General features: G+C 37.4%; 1 long non-coding RNA gene across 1 annotated transcript; it reads left to right on the top strand.

Moving 5' to 3' along the window:
* The first annotated feature begins 1172 nt into the window (after window positions 1-1172).
* On the top strand, window positions 1173-2490 carry LOC121782064. Its single transcript, XR_006046239.1, has 3 exons — window positions 1173-1256; window positions 1338-1436; window positions 1521-2490. It is a non-coding gene; the product is annotated as an uncharacterized LOC121782064 (long non-coding RNA).
* The last annotated feature ends 13197 nt before the right edge of the window (window positions 2491-15687 follow it).

Genomic DNA, 15687 nt, shown 5'->3' with positions numbered 1-15687 from the left:
AACCGTATCCATAGGAGTGTGCCACCATTGCCAAATGAGGACATAAGTGTTGACATCGAAGAAGAAGAGGAGGATGGTAATGGGTAATCACACACTCTAATAAGCTCCTTAATCTTTTAGATAATAGACTAATCATATATTTTTTGTGCTTAAAGGTAGTGCATCGGGACATGAAACTATTGGAAAGGAAAGCAGAGGCCCGACCTATATGTCAGATATTTGGGGCCGCCCTCCAAACCTACCACTCATTTCTGTAGAGTATAATGAGTTTGGTCAGCCTATAGGTGGTGAAAAGAGCAAGCTTTGCCATTTCTTAGGTTCAATTGCAAGAAATGGTAGATATTGTCCATTAGATGTTAATAATCCGCATGCCATGCCGAAGGGGAAAAAAGATGACATGCTCAAATTCATAAAGGTAAAAACATTTCAAAAGAGTGTAGCTTATTTAATTTATCATGCTCTTTAATTGTTCTATGCTTTTGGACTAAGTTAGCTTTCTCGTTTACTACATTTGTTAAGCATTTGTTATGTTATTTAACATGTGGCTTATGTTTTGACATGCATTGACCTGACTTTTTAATGCTCACTTTTCATGGTAATCCTATTATCACATATATTTAGTACTCAATACTTGTTGTGAAGCTGGCACATATATGTGTTATTGCATGTAGTTTAAATCATTGGATCTAGTTTTATTAAGAGTACTTTTTTGAACATAAGTTCAGAACACTCTGGATTATCACACTACATAATTCTCATTTCTTAATTGTTATTTAAGTTCTATTTTACTTTAACTCTTAGAAATTAATGTGATCTATTTTTCGTTCAAGACCACTGGCAATTATATATACATAGTTATAACAATGTATGTCTTTGTCTAAGGCACGATTCACTATCCCTATCATTGCTGAGAAATGGGTTGTGGCCTCCATCGGAGTTAAATGGAGAATTTGGAAGCATTATTTGAAAACAAGGTATTGGGCCGACGTACCTATCGAGCATTTAATACATGAAAAGGATGACAGAGTTTTGGAAGATCAATGGATCAATTGTCTTACTTACTAGAGAACGGAAATGCAAAGGTTTATTCTAGTTTTTCTCTATGTAATGATATTTCATTTAAGCTATGAATCTAATCATTTTGATTTATGACTTGCTATTAGAATATAAGTAAGAGAAATCAAAAAGCTCGAGCAAAGAAGTTAATAAATCAAAGAACAGGAAAGACGTCATTTTCACAAGTTAAAGAAAAATTGGTAATGTTTTCTTTTTTCTATGTTTAATTTCATCATTATTTTTATGACATATTAGTATCCTAACAATATACATATTCATAGACAAAGGAACACGGACGATGCCCAACCCGTGTTTAACTTTTTAGTTCCTGTTTTGTTCCTTCGAGTGGAAACGCGAGTGATGACTTATCAACTAAAATTGTATGTTTCATTACATTTTCCCATTTTATGGAATATATTATGCAATTTCATTATGTACATTAATTTTTATAATTTTGTGAACAGGCAGCAATGGTCGAACGTAGTAGCCAACTTCCCGAAGGTGTCGAAGATCAAATTGCTCCAAATGACATATTTTCCCAAATCATGGGAAATGACAAACCAGGTCACGTAAGGATGATGGGTAAGGGAGTGTGTCCCACAGACGTGTGGAGTGGAACACCAAGAAGTACATCAGACCGTTTGCTAATAGAGTACAAAGATAAAATTGCACGACTAGAAGCAATGCTTGCCGCAAAACAAAGACCTCGAGCTTTGCAAGCAGACATAAGGCCAGATGTGACAAATTCTGAGTCTCTCTCATCACAGGCTACAACTCAAGTTGATCTGGTATCTTTGTTTTTTTTTTCTATAATTTTGAAATATATTACATATTAAAAATGGTTATTAATCTATTTGTTTTCTTGGAGGTTGGGACATATGTTTCTCTAAGGAGTTTTCTCACCTAAAAAGTTGTTGCTAAGGGATTTATTTATAGCCTTGATCCAACTACAAGAGTTGGCGGACACATGTTAGGATTGAATTGGTGTGAGATATGTGCCGTAGCCATGATTGAACCCAAGGAGCAATTGATCAGGCCCTATGATAACTTTCAAGAGCTTTCCCTAGTACTTGGTCATATAATTGATTGGCCTATAGCTTTGGTATATTCTATCATTTATAACTTATAATTAACAATGCATTTCAGTTTGATTCATAATTCACACACGTCCTATACATGCAGGTGACACCCACTGAGTGACATCCATTGGATGTTTATAATTTCTCGATCCACATTTAGATGACAGTACTCTAAATTTGATTACTAATTATACTGTTTGAACTACTTGTCTTGATTTATACTACTACTTTTTAGTGGACATTTGCATTCTCTTTGTGTGTGGACTTACTATTATTGCATTCAATTTCAGTTGGACATCTGTATTTTAATTCACTAGATAGAGCTCTACATGTATTGTTTTTGTCTGGCCTTTGTACGCGGATATTACAGTATACTATTTTCTGTAGTTATTTTATAGATTTGCATTAATGTATGATTAGTTTTAAGTTGTTAGAATACGTGTTCTAATGGATGGTGACACAACAGTGAAAAAAGTGAGAACAAATGCACTGTTTATTTGGTCTAATAACCCTCTTTAAATCTTCGATTTAGTCACATCTATGAAACTTTGATAATTCTGATTCTTTGCCTTATGTTATTCACCTGATGGATCTTTTATTATCTACACTATTAATTTTCTTTGTTTTTTGTTAAAAAACCAATGTGATATATACTTTGTGCATTCACTATAGCTACTTGTTGAAGAGACATACTTGTAACTGCAAGCTAGTTTTAGTCTTTTTACAAGTACTTGTAGCCTTGCTCTCATTTTCTTATCTTGGATATGACATTCTCCTTCTCCATATTTCAACTTTCAGATATAGCTATGAAATTCATTGGACATTGGTCATTGTCTAAATCTCGAGGAAACTTATGTACATAAAGTTATGAGTTGGAACCAGCATAGGTGCTTTTTCTTATTATTATATAGTTAAATCCTTGCCAAAAGTCACTTTCATCCTGAACTTTCATTCACAATTTGAGCTTTATGTAATATATATGAGTATCTCCAACCTTTGTTATTTTCTCAAAGTACATGTATATTGTTGTTATTTATTGTATTAACTTGGAATTTTGTACTTAATTATTTTAGGTCGCATGGCGTTGGAGTGGTACTTTGCTCTTTTGACAGGCATAAGAGGCTCACATTTTAAAGAAACAAGCAGTGTCCCTATAAGCACTTTTGGAATAGATTAGGACTTTATAATTTTTACTTTTTTAATACTAATTTTGTTTGTAGTTTAAGTAAAGATGACCAACACTTATGTTTAATCCTTGTGTTTAAACACATTAGAAAACATCATTTGATACTTTGGGTATTATTGAATATTTAATAATAATATAATGAATTTTGTACATTGAAACTAAAATGTAATTGAAGGATTAAAACATAATTTATGAATATTTGAAGGACAATAATATAAATTCTACAAATATGTAGGTGAATTGTAATAATAAAATGTAGGGTAAATTGTAATAATAAAAACTTATGGGGGTAATTTGTAAATTTTTGTCCAAAAGTTAGTGTAGTTTAAGAAATTATATTGTGGCATTTTCAAGTGACATTACACATTATGTTTCATGGCACCTTTGGAGTGTAATAAAGAAGGATTTATCTTCACACTTTGCTTGTTATCACACTTTTTTTCCTCACACGTGCAATAAGTGCCATTACACTTAAAGTGTCAAGATAATAGTTTTCTAATTGCATTTATACATGTCATAATATGTGAATTTTCTAGTAGTGAATTACCTTTAGTGTGATATATGTTTTACCAAAAAATAATTTAAATCCGTAAAGTTCAAGTTTTAAGATGATTTTGAGAAGAGAGAATGTGATTAATTTTAACTACCATATATAGAATTGACTTATATACCCTTTTAAGTTTATTTCACAATATTGTAAATTTTATATATAATACATATTCATAGACAAAGGAACACGGACGATGCCCAACCCGTGTTTAACTTTTTAGTTCCTGTTTTGTTCCTTCGAGTGGAAACGCGAGTGATGACTTATCAACTAAAATTGTATGTTTCATTACATTTTCCCATTTTATGGAATATATTATGCAATTTCATTATGTACATTAATTTTTATAATTTTGTGAACAGGCAGCAATGGTCGAACGTAGTAGCCAACTTCCCGAAGGTGTCGAAGATCAAATTGCTCCAAATGACATATTTTCCCAAATCATGGGAAATGACAAACCAGGTCACGTAAGGATGATGGGTAAGGGAGTGTGTCCCACAGACGTGTGGAGTGGAACACCAAGAAGTACATCAGACCGTTTGCTAATAGAGTACAAAGATAAAATTGCACGACTAGAAGCAATGCTTGCCGCAAAACAAAGACCTCGAGCTTTGCAAGCAGACATAAGGCCAGATGTGACAAATTCTGAGTCTCTCTCATCACAGGCTACAACTCAAGTTGATCTGGTATCTTTGTTTTTTTTTTTCTATAATTTTGAAATATATTACATATTAAAAATGGTTATTAATCTATTTGTTTTCTTGGAGGTTGGGACATATGTTTCTCTAAGGAGTTTTCTCACCTAAAAAGTTGTTGCTAAGGGATTTATTTATAGCCTTGATCCAACTACAAGAGTTGGCGGACACATGTTAGGATTGAATTGGTGTGAGATATGTGCCGTAGCCATGATTGAACCCAAGGAGCAATTGATCAGGCCCTATGATAACTTTCAAGAGCTTTCCCTAGTACTTGGTCATATAATTGCTTGGCCTATAGCTTTGGTATATTCTATCATTTATAACTTATAATTAACAATGCATTTCAGTTTGATTCATAATTCACACACGTCCTATACATGCAGGTGACACCCACTGAGTGACATCCATTGGATGTTTATAATTTCTCGATCCACATTTAGATGACAATACTCTAAATTTGATTACTAATTATACTGTTTGAACTACTTGTCTTGATTTATACTACTACTTTTTAGTGGACATTTGCATTCTCTTTGTGTGTGGACTTACTATTATTGCTTTCAATTTCAGTTGGACATCTGTATTTTAATTCACTAGATAGAGCTCTACATGTATTGTTTTTGTCTGGCCCTTGTATGCGGATATTACAGTATACTATTTTCTGTAGTTATTTTATAGATTTGCATTAATGTATGATTAGTTTTAAGTTGTTAGAATACGTGTTCTAATGGATGGTGACCCAACAGTGAAAAAAGTGAGAACAAATGCACTGTTTATTTGGTCTAATAACCCTCTTTAAATCTTCGATTTAGTCACATCTATGAAACTTTGATAATTCTGATTCTTTGCCTTATGTTATTCACCTGATGGATCTTTTATTATCTACACTATTAATTTTCTTTGTTTTTTGTTAAAAAACCAATGTGATATATACTTTGTGCATTCACTATAGCTACTTGTTGAAGAGACATACTTGTAACTGCAAGCTAGTTTTAGTCTTTTTACAAGTACTTGTAGCCTTGCTCTCATTTTCTTATCTTGGATATGACATTCTCCTTCTCCATATTTCAACTTTCGGATATAGCTATGAAATTCATTGGACATTGGTCATTGTCTAAATCTCGAGGAAACTTATGTACATAAAGTTATGAGTAGGAACCAGCATAGGTGCTTTTTCTTATTATTATATAGTTAAATCCTTGCCAAAAGTCACTTTCATCCTGAACTTTCATTCACAATTTGAGCTTTATGTAATATATATGAGTATCTCCAACCTTTGTTATTTTCTCAAAGTACATGTATATTGTTGTTATTTATTGTATTAACTTGGAATTTTGTACTTAATTATTTTAGGTCGCATGGCGTTGGAGTGGTACTTTGCTCTTTTGACAGGCATAAGAGGCTCACATTTTAAAGAAACAAGCAGTGTCCCTATAAGCACTTTTGGAATAGATTAGGACTTTATAATTTTTACTTTTTTAATACTAATTTTGTTTGTAGTTTAAGTAAAGATGACCAACACTTATGTTTAATCCTTGTGTTTAAACACATTAGATAACATCATTTGATACTTTGGGTATTATTGAATATTTAATAATAATATAATGAATTTTGTACATTGAAACTAAAATGTAATTGAAGGATTAAAACATAATTTATGAATATTTGAAGGACAATAATATAAATTCTACAAATATGTAGGTGAATTGTAATAATAAAATGTAGGGTAAATTGTAATAATAAAAACTTATGGGGGTAATTTGTAAATTTTTGTCCAAAAGTTAGTGTAGTTTAAGAAATTATATTGTGGCATTTTCAAGTGACATTACACATTATGTTTCATGGCACCTTTGGAGTGTAATAAAGAAGGATTTATCTTCACACTTTGCTTGTTATCACACTTTTTTTCCTCACACGTGCAATAAGTGCCATTACTCTTAAAGTGTCAAGATAATAGTTTTCTAATTGCATTTATACATGTCATAATATGTGAATTTTCTAGTAGTGAATTACCTTTAGTGTGATATATGTTTTACCAAAAAATAATTTAAATCCGTAAAGTTCAAGTTTTAAGATGATTTTGAGAAGAGAGAATGTGATTAATTTTAACTACCATATATAGAATTGACTTATATACCCTTTTAAGTTTATTTCACAATATTGTAAATTTTATATATAATCCACGTGGCATTATTTCAACCTCTAGATCTTTTAATCTAATGGCTAAGATTTGGTCTTAATTTGGGATTGCTAATTAGTTAGTAATTGAGTACAACCCTATACGAAGTACTAGCAAAACTAAATCGCAATATAAATTAGTTAAATTTAAAATTTAGGGATATTATGTATGAGATGTAATCAAATGCAAAATATAAATATTGTACAAACTCCAGAATATAATCTGGACAGTTAAAAAACGTCAACAGATGACAAAATAACATCAACAAAAAAATGTAAACATAGTGTCAACCAACTATTGACACTATGTTGACATCAAAATCTTAAAATTTCACATTGTATTAACATTATATTGATGAGTGTGGAGTTTGTACAAAATATAAAATTTGCAGTTTATACATATTTATCATTATTCTAAATTCGTATATGTTTATATTGGATCACGGACAAGAAATCTTACTCTAATTTTTATGTAATAAAAAAAATTGAACATCGTGATAAAATTAAAGGAAGCCCAATGACTATTCATAGCTTTCGCCTAACAAAATGAATGACCGTTCGTGACCACAAAAATTATTACGAGTAGTCAAAGTAAATGATATCCCATCTCCATCTATTACACATGTGACTAAACTTAGCTGGAATGTAGAAAGTAGACATGTGACTAAACTTAGTTGGAATGTAGAAAGTAAAAGGGTAGGATGTCACAATACTGATTCTCATCTGCCAATGAATAAAGTTAAAGTAATGAAAGTGGTGTCTAGCCCAAAGTAGCTATAAGCCAAAATAATTACTCTCTCCGTCCCACTAGAATATACACTCTTTTTTTTAGCCCATCTCACAAGCATATGCAATTTTTAATTTTAAAAACTTTTTTTCTCTCTAATAAGGTGGGACCCATTCTCCACTGACGATACTTTATTAACTTTTTTCTCTCTTCCTTTCTCTTACTCTACCAATTTTGCATTAAAACCTTTGCCGAACTCAAAGTGCATATTCTTTGAAGACGAAGTGAGTAATTGATAAGTCGTATCTAGGCCTTGGTTACTGGTCAGTATGATGTGCATAATTGATTATATCTGCAAAACAGTTGCTCAAAGTGTGCAGGTTGAGTGTTCTAGCCAGTAGGCAAAGCTTCAGATACTTCAGGTGAAAAGGGCGTCAGAACGATTACATACTGACCAGTATACATGCAAAAATGGCTCGAGATGGAGAAGAAGGATAGCTGGGACTGATCAACCACAATTAAGGGCAAAGAAGTCATCTCGCCACGAGGTTTTACCCTAAAATCAAGGGTAAGCCTCCCTATAAAAGGAAGCCACTTGGAGAGAGGAAGAGGGCACTCATTCATCATCATCACTCTTAGGTAGAATTCTCTCGGTAGTTCAGTCCTTCAGCCAAGTCCAGAGTCTCATTCCTCGCCACAGCCATGGTCACTTGAAGATCATCAGTTCGCCGGAGTTCCATTCTCTCGTTCCAGCCAGTTTATTCCGTAGTCGTAGCAGTTTCATCGCCCGGAGTGGCAAAACAATCTTTATTCGCTTTCTTAGTTAACCTTTACTTGTTTTCTTTCGTTGGATCTGCTGCATATTCAGTACTTATCATCCTTTGAAGTGTTTTGTTGAGATCCAAACGTTTTATGCAATGAAGTTGTTTTTATGCATCTCTTTCTGTTCAAATCTGTTTCATTCTGCCTAGGTAGCTTAGATCTATTTGTTGCAGTAATTTCTAAGTGTTGGAAGCATGATTTCATTTGGAGTTGTTCGATCTGTGATTTGTTAGTTCAGTTGCTTTTTAGATTTATTTTCCAGAAGTGTCTTAGTGTGAAATTCGAGTTTACATTATTCTGCCACCCTGCATGTTGACCAGTAGGCATAATTGCAGTTTCAGTGTTCGATCTTTTGATTCGAAGTGTTAATGGTAGATCTGTGTTCTTGAAGTTGTTAATCTGTGTTTTTATGGTGATGAATCCTAAGTTGTTTGATTTGTGTTCAGACTCGCTGGAGAAGACAATGTGCACATCCAAATTTGGGACCACATTTACTTTTTAGTTACTTTTTGCTTTTGTCATTTACTTTTCCTTACTTTTCAGCTGTTACTTTTCAGACCTGTAGGCCTAGTCACCTAACTACCTCTTTTTCCTCTGATATTCTGTTTAACCTTTTATAGTAAACTAGTACTTTCCATATACTTCCTGAAAACCATGTTCCCCACTTTCCACGTACACAGCCGCCTGTCTAACACCTTTCCCGCCTCCTAGTCAATAGAGTACCACCTTAAATTCCAGCCTAGATAAGTCTCAACCCAAAGCGTGGTAGCTAACCAAACCTTCCAGAATATCACCACAATCACTCCAACCGTCACCATCTCTGTGGGATTCGACCCCTACCTTCACTATACTACCCAATAGAAGAGGGTTGAGGATTTATTGATACCAGGTTCAGGATTAGCAGTGACTTCCATACGGATCAGTAGGATACATCCTTGCTTTAACGACACCTGCACAAACCTGCTCTTTCAAATGGCACCGTTGCCGGGGATGAATGACGTTATTAACTGTTATTGTGAGTGATACTTTGGCGTATATATTGTGGATAATTTTTTCTCTTTCTTTTTATTTCAGTTTATGAGAAGCAGTTCGACTCCTGACCAGTGGAGGCCGAAGGTACTTCAGCGAGGGACTATACTCGTAACCACTCGATCCGGCTTGTCGACGGCTTTGTCTGACTTAGGTTCGAGTAGTGACGAGGAGCAATACACCATAGAAGGACCAATACCGGAAGAGATACCAGGGATAGAGGGAAACCCGAGAAGGATGGCCGCTCAAGGAGAAGAAGATCCTGAGATCGGGACGCTGAACGCACATACCGAGGGAGAACCACCTCAAGCCATAGTTGTGACCCCAGGGCAAACTGCCTGTGATGTGAAGCCTCATGTGATCGCAATTCTGCCTACGTACTGCGGGAAGAGTTACGAATGGCCTTACGAGTTCCTTCATGAGTTTTGTAAGATTTGTAGGGCGCAGAGGAGGCCAGCAGGGGCGACCGAGGATGATTACAGAGTGAAGGCTTTGCCGTTCGTTTTGAAAGGGGAGGCAAACACCTGGTTCATGCGCCTGCCCCCCGACTCCATTGAGAGTTGGGCTGATTTCAAGTCAGTATTCCTAGGCGAGTTTTTCCCGTCATCCAAGACAAGCGCGCTGAAGAGGGAAATAACTAGTGTGAAGCAAGGGTACGATGAACCCTTGAGCGATTATTGGGCGAGGTATATGGGCCTTTTAGATGCATGTCCCAATCATCGCATGGCGGACATTGAGATACATCATACCTTCTATGAGGGGATGAACATAACAACCAAGGACCTGGCCAATTCGTCGTTGGGAGGAAGCTTCACGCAGCTACGGGTCAGCGAAGCAAAGAGGGTCCTAAGGAAGCTACTGAGTACGAAGATGGAGTATGACCATTCAAGGGATGGACACAACCGAGAAAGGGTTGCAAGTGCCTCGTCTACTGACCAGGAGCAGAAGCTTGAACAGAAGATGGATTTGAAAATGGATGAGCTGAAGAAGTCACTCCTGGATGCAATCGAGAAGAATACACCGCCGACTTCCCCAGTTGGGAACTACAAGGGTGCAGAACAGGAAACCAAAGACCGAGCTATGATCAGCCAAACGACTTGGTCAGTATGGAGCAAGTCAATGCTGCCGGGTACTACAATTCTAGTGGGCACTGGATCCAAGGGAGACAACGGGATGGACCATGGAGGGATCACCCAAATTATCGATGGGGAGATGGGAACCAAAATCAAAACCAAGGTCAAGGTCAGAACCAATATAACCCCCACCCGAACCAAAACCCCAACCGTGGACTAGCAAACCCGGACCACCAATTCAACTAGTCAGGAAGGAACCAACAATCCCAAAACCAACACCCACAAAACCAGAACCAAAACCCTGTTTATGTACCACCCCACCAGAGAAACTTCCACAATCACCAAAATCAGCCGAATCAAGCACCCCAACACCATCAGAACCAAAATCAGTTCCAAAACCAAAATCAGAATCAATATCACCAAGACCAGTATAACCCTCCTGGCCAGTATGACCAATACCCACCTAACCAGAAACAGCAAAACTTTCAAAATTTCCAGCCCAACCAAAGTTCCCAGTATAACCAGCACCAAGGCCCAACTCAGTCACAATACCTTAACAGGTCAAGGAGGTCCATGGAGGACATGATGGGAGAATTGCTCGCGTCATAGCAAGGTATCAAGGGCGAGTTGCAATCCCACAACGAAGTAGTGCAGGGGATGCAAAATGCCCAGAAGGAACATAAAGCAAACATGTATATGATGAATAGACAGTTGGCCCAACTGGCCAGTTCGATGGGTGAAATAAGAGGAAATGCAGGGAAACTCCCGTCTACAGTCCAAACACCCGAAAAGGCGAATGTGAGTAAGGTTACATTGAGGTCAGAAACTACTTATGATGGACCTCGACCGAAACAACCAAGTGGAGAGCCGAGTGGAACGAAGATAGGGGGCGACACCATCTCAGTGTTAGGGTTAGTATACTGAAAAGCATGTTTCGAGCGAGAGTTCGCACGAATATAACGTTGCATGTATACGTAAAAACTCTACAATCCACTTTTGACCCGATTCAGTATTATTCGAGCATTTCGCACGAATAGAATCAGTATATTATTACATTGTGTTTGCTTGTGCGTTTATGAGATGTTTTATAAACATTTAAATGCATAAGAAGTAAACAAAGCCTAAGTCTTTTGCTTAGTAGACTGGTTGTGGGCGTCGTCCACTTTAAGGTAACTACAGTCGGTTCTATGCAATGCTTTGCAAAAGAAAAAGAAGAATTTTACAACCTAGATAGGCTTTGGCTACCTATCGTGAAAGGTTGCAATGTCAGTCCGATTATTTCTAAGCCTTATTGAAATAAGATGACATTGGTGTGGTATAGCACTGAATGGATCTAACAGCAAGACTTGTCTTTATGCTATCTACTGAAAGACTAGGTCTTGATAAATATCTATTTCTTAATCTACATACGTTAGTATTGAGCATACGATATTGAGTATCTACTACTTTGACTTACCAAAGGTGCGGGTTTTTCGTCACCCAACGATCCAGGTATATTGGGTAGTGGTGATCATTATCTAGCGGTGCTAGGATTGCTATTATGTTGAATCGCGCACGAGGTGAGTCTCGTTTGATAATGTCCTCAAGAGGAGCTTGAACAAGGTTTTTTTATTCGGAAACTGGCCAGTTGGAGTTTTATTACTCTATGAATAATAAATAAGTGTTTCTTGCTAAGTCTACTCTTGGAGTTAATAAGATGTTAATTAATTAAGTCCATAGCAGACTTTAATTAATTAATGGGCATTTATATCTTAAGCGCGGGAAATGAATAATAGACAAAGTGGAAACCCGAATTACTTGTAATTTCGGATTTGGATGGGGAGTTCAATATTACGTCTGTAGTGGCTGCTCGTAATATTCCAATATAAGCTTGTATTAAATTGTGGGTTCAATTTAATTAGTAAAAAGCTAAGTGGGGAAGCCCATATCCAAAGCCTTCCATAGATCCCTGACTGGGCCCAATATGAACTATTATATATAGGAGAATAAATGAGACAGAAATTAATTAATTTTCACTATGAAAATTTCGTCCACTTCTATTATGATGAAGATGACGATTTTTTCAAGGATTTCTCCTCCGGGAGTTCTTCAGCTCCAAGGTGTTTTCCGTGTCTCGTATGAATTTCAGCCTTTTTATCGAAAAATGAATTTTTAATAAATTTTTGAAGTTGACTGCGCAAATCTGCCAGAAACTCGTGTTCTCGCCAATAATGTTTCGTTTTCTTTTTGACTGACCAAATGACCTCCGATTGATGTGATTCTTAAACTAGATGAAAATTTGAAGTGTCTTCTGAGTCGTGTTAAATTTTCAGCCTTTTTGGGCATTGGATGAATTTATGGTAAATTTTTCAAATGAACTGCGCAGTGCTGCCAGAAATTTTATGTTCCGACCAGAGAGTTTAATTATTGTTTTGACTGAATAAAGACGTTATTTCAGTGTGAAAATTTGTCTGGATGAACTTGAATGTGTATTCTGTGGTGTGACCAAAATTTAGCTTCATATGAGGTCGGGTGAATTTTTAGTGATTTTTATAAAACGGTCGCGCAGTTCTGCCAGTTTTCTGCTTTGATAAAAGGATATTTATTTTCAAGTTTAAAAGTATTATATGATGCATGTATGTCCAAGGAACGTGTTTAATGATGTGATCACGTGAGATACGTTGAAATATATTATGGTGTGTTTTTCCATCTTTGTGACGAACATTGGGTTGGGCAAATTGAGAAAAACGATGAGAGAGAAACGATAGGACATGCATGGTAATATGATTCTGTGGAAGGCTGACTTGTGTTGTCGTTGACAAGGGTGATTGTATTCGTAAACTCGAGGAACGAGAGTTGCCATAAGTTGGATTGTGAATTGTTAAGCGAACGAGGTGGGCTTTCTTTTCAAACCTCTTTATTTTTCCGAAAATATGGTGTGGTGTTATAAGGGTGGTTTAAAGTGTTATGTCATGCCGTGATTGTTTTGATGTTGAGATTGTTGCCTGATGCCTAGTTCGTTTGAGCTTGCTCCGTTAGGCTATAAGGCTATGTTGAGATTGTGCTTGATGCCTAGTTTGTGAGTTCGCTCCATTAGGCTATAGGGCTATGATAAACGAATTCGGGTCTGAGTAGGGCCGCAAACCCTATCTGGCTGTGTACACAGAGGGGATCATGAGCCGTCCTTGCTAGTCGGCCGGTCTCGTGGGCGAATAGTGTGGCCACACTTTCGTCGCACTATGGTAAGAGGATGTGATTGATTGATTGATGAGAAAGTGGGGAGATTGTTTTGACCGGCCGGTCTGTGAAAAGTGTTTTTGTGATACTCGTGATATTTCTTACTACATATAAAACTCGGGTTCACCGGTATGGATGACATAACTGTTATAAAATGTTTTCGGCATGAGCCCATTGAGTACAACAAGTACTCAGCCCTGCATATCCTTTTTCTTTATGTGCAGGTTGAGGGGTGATGTTGCGGCGGATGTTGAGTGAGCTTTAGGAATTCTCGGATGCGTCGTGTCTTCAAACATGGGCGTCATCCTATGACTCTCCTCTGATACTTGTTTTTCCGCTGCCGTGTTTCGAATCGTTCTTGTTAAAGTCTTTCGTTTTGCCCCACACTACTTTTTAACATTATTTACCTTGAGATATTAACCCGCTCCTTAATTGTTTAATCGATTAAAACTCTTCTTTTGAAGCTTTGTTTAAGATGTTGTCTTTCATTGCTTTCCTCTTTTTCTTCCCTGCACCTTCGTCCCTTCCCTAGTCACGATTTCCCCGTCTTTACTATCCTTAGTGAGGGCGGTCGTGACAAATAGAGTGTTGAAAAACTTGCCTAGTGGTAAGGTTAAGTCTATGACTTTTAATGATCCCTAAAGGATCTCGTTAAAATGAAGTTCTCAAGGAGACCAAGTATGGCAAGATACTTAACGAGGAATCACCTATGTAAGTGTGAAGTGTGGTCGCTTCAAACAATACACTTATGAATCCAAAGTGGTGTCCAAGGCCTGAAATGGACACAAAACGTGAGAACGGATGGGGTTGAGGTGTTTAAGAGTTAACATCATTGTCTCGGTGCACGCCGTGGATGAATAGTTCAAAGCATCGCGCTACTAGTCTGCATGTATATCCGATGATGTTGACTATGGATGGTTCAAAATCAAAAACTACATATCCTTATGCTTACATACCTCTTGAGGGTTGAGCTTGTGTCTGCATACATATGCATTTGGCAATTTCCACTCATGTGTGGGATTGTTGGGATCGTGCTTGGTCAAACGACTTTGGCTAATAATAAATGTTACAAGACATTTAATTTTATGAAATTAAATGCAATAGCGTCGATCTACGTTCCGAATAGATTACCGTAGTATATTCATTTTCTCAAATCTGATTCCCGGTGAGTGAGAAATAATATATTAAAGTTGGTCACAATAAAGCTAGAAATGAGCTATGAGAAAAACTAAGGGATTAATTAACTAAGTGTTAATTATCCCACATCGGGATGATAAACTTCTTTGATGAAGTATTTAATAAGATGAATTATTATGTGTAATAATTATCGTCGAATAAGATGGGTGACAGAGCCCACACGCGCGCACGCGCGCGCGCCGCAGCTGCCTGCCCGCGAGCCGCGCACCGTTACCCGTGACCCGTGTGTCGGGTGCCTAGTGCCTTGTGCCTTGGCAATTGGTCTTTGGGCTGTTCTTTGGAGCTGGTCGTTGAGCATGGTTCAAGCTCCGCTTGTTCTTTTTAGACCACCCCAAACTCCACGCTATCCCCGACGGGTCCTGGTCCACGTCATGTTCCCGCTGTACCCTGACGCATAACGGGAGACAAAAGGTCCCGCTGGACCCGATGCATAACAGGAGACAAAAGGTCCCCGATGGACCCCGACGGTCCATGGTGTATCCCGTCGTGTACCATGTCCAGGTGCGTCGTGTCTCTTCAGCTCCCAATGGCTAGTGCACCAGTCAATAACCCCCGGCAGTTACAGTCAAGCCATCATGACACACATAATGGCTGTTGACTCCATCAACAACGGTGGACTTGGCCTATAAATAGGCATGCATCCATTGCATTCTACACAGAACATACACAAGCATTCTTGCATACACGCTCTCTCCCTCTCTGCATAATCTTCCCGACGAAGCTCTGCCCCTGCCTTACTCCCGTTCGCCGGAGCTCTGCTGCTAGCGGGGTTGCTACTTCAGAGACGAAGCCGTTTTATCTTTGGGGACGACACACCAATCTGAGAGCACTAACGGGGCGTATCTCGTCTTGCGGAAAGAGGACTCCTCGACTCGGCTT

Source organism: Salvia splendens, chromosome 20, assembly GCF_004379255.2.
Source record: "Salvia splendens isolate huo1 chromosome 20, SspV2, whole genome shotgun sequence".
Lineage (NCBI taxonomy): Eukaryota > Viridiplantae > Streptophyta > Magnoliopsida > Lamiales > Lamiaceae > Salvia > Salvia splendens.
Note: the sequence above shows the minus strand (reverse complement) of the source record. Positions and strands in the feature narration are given on the sequence as shown.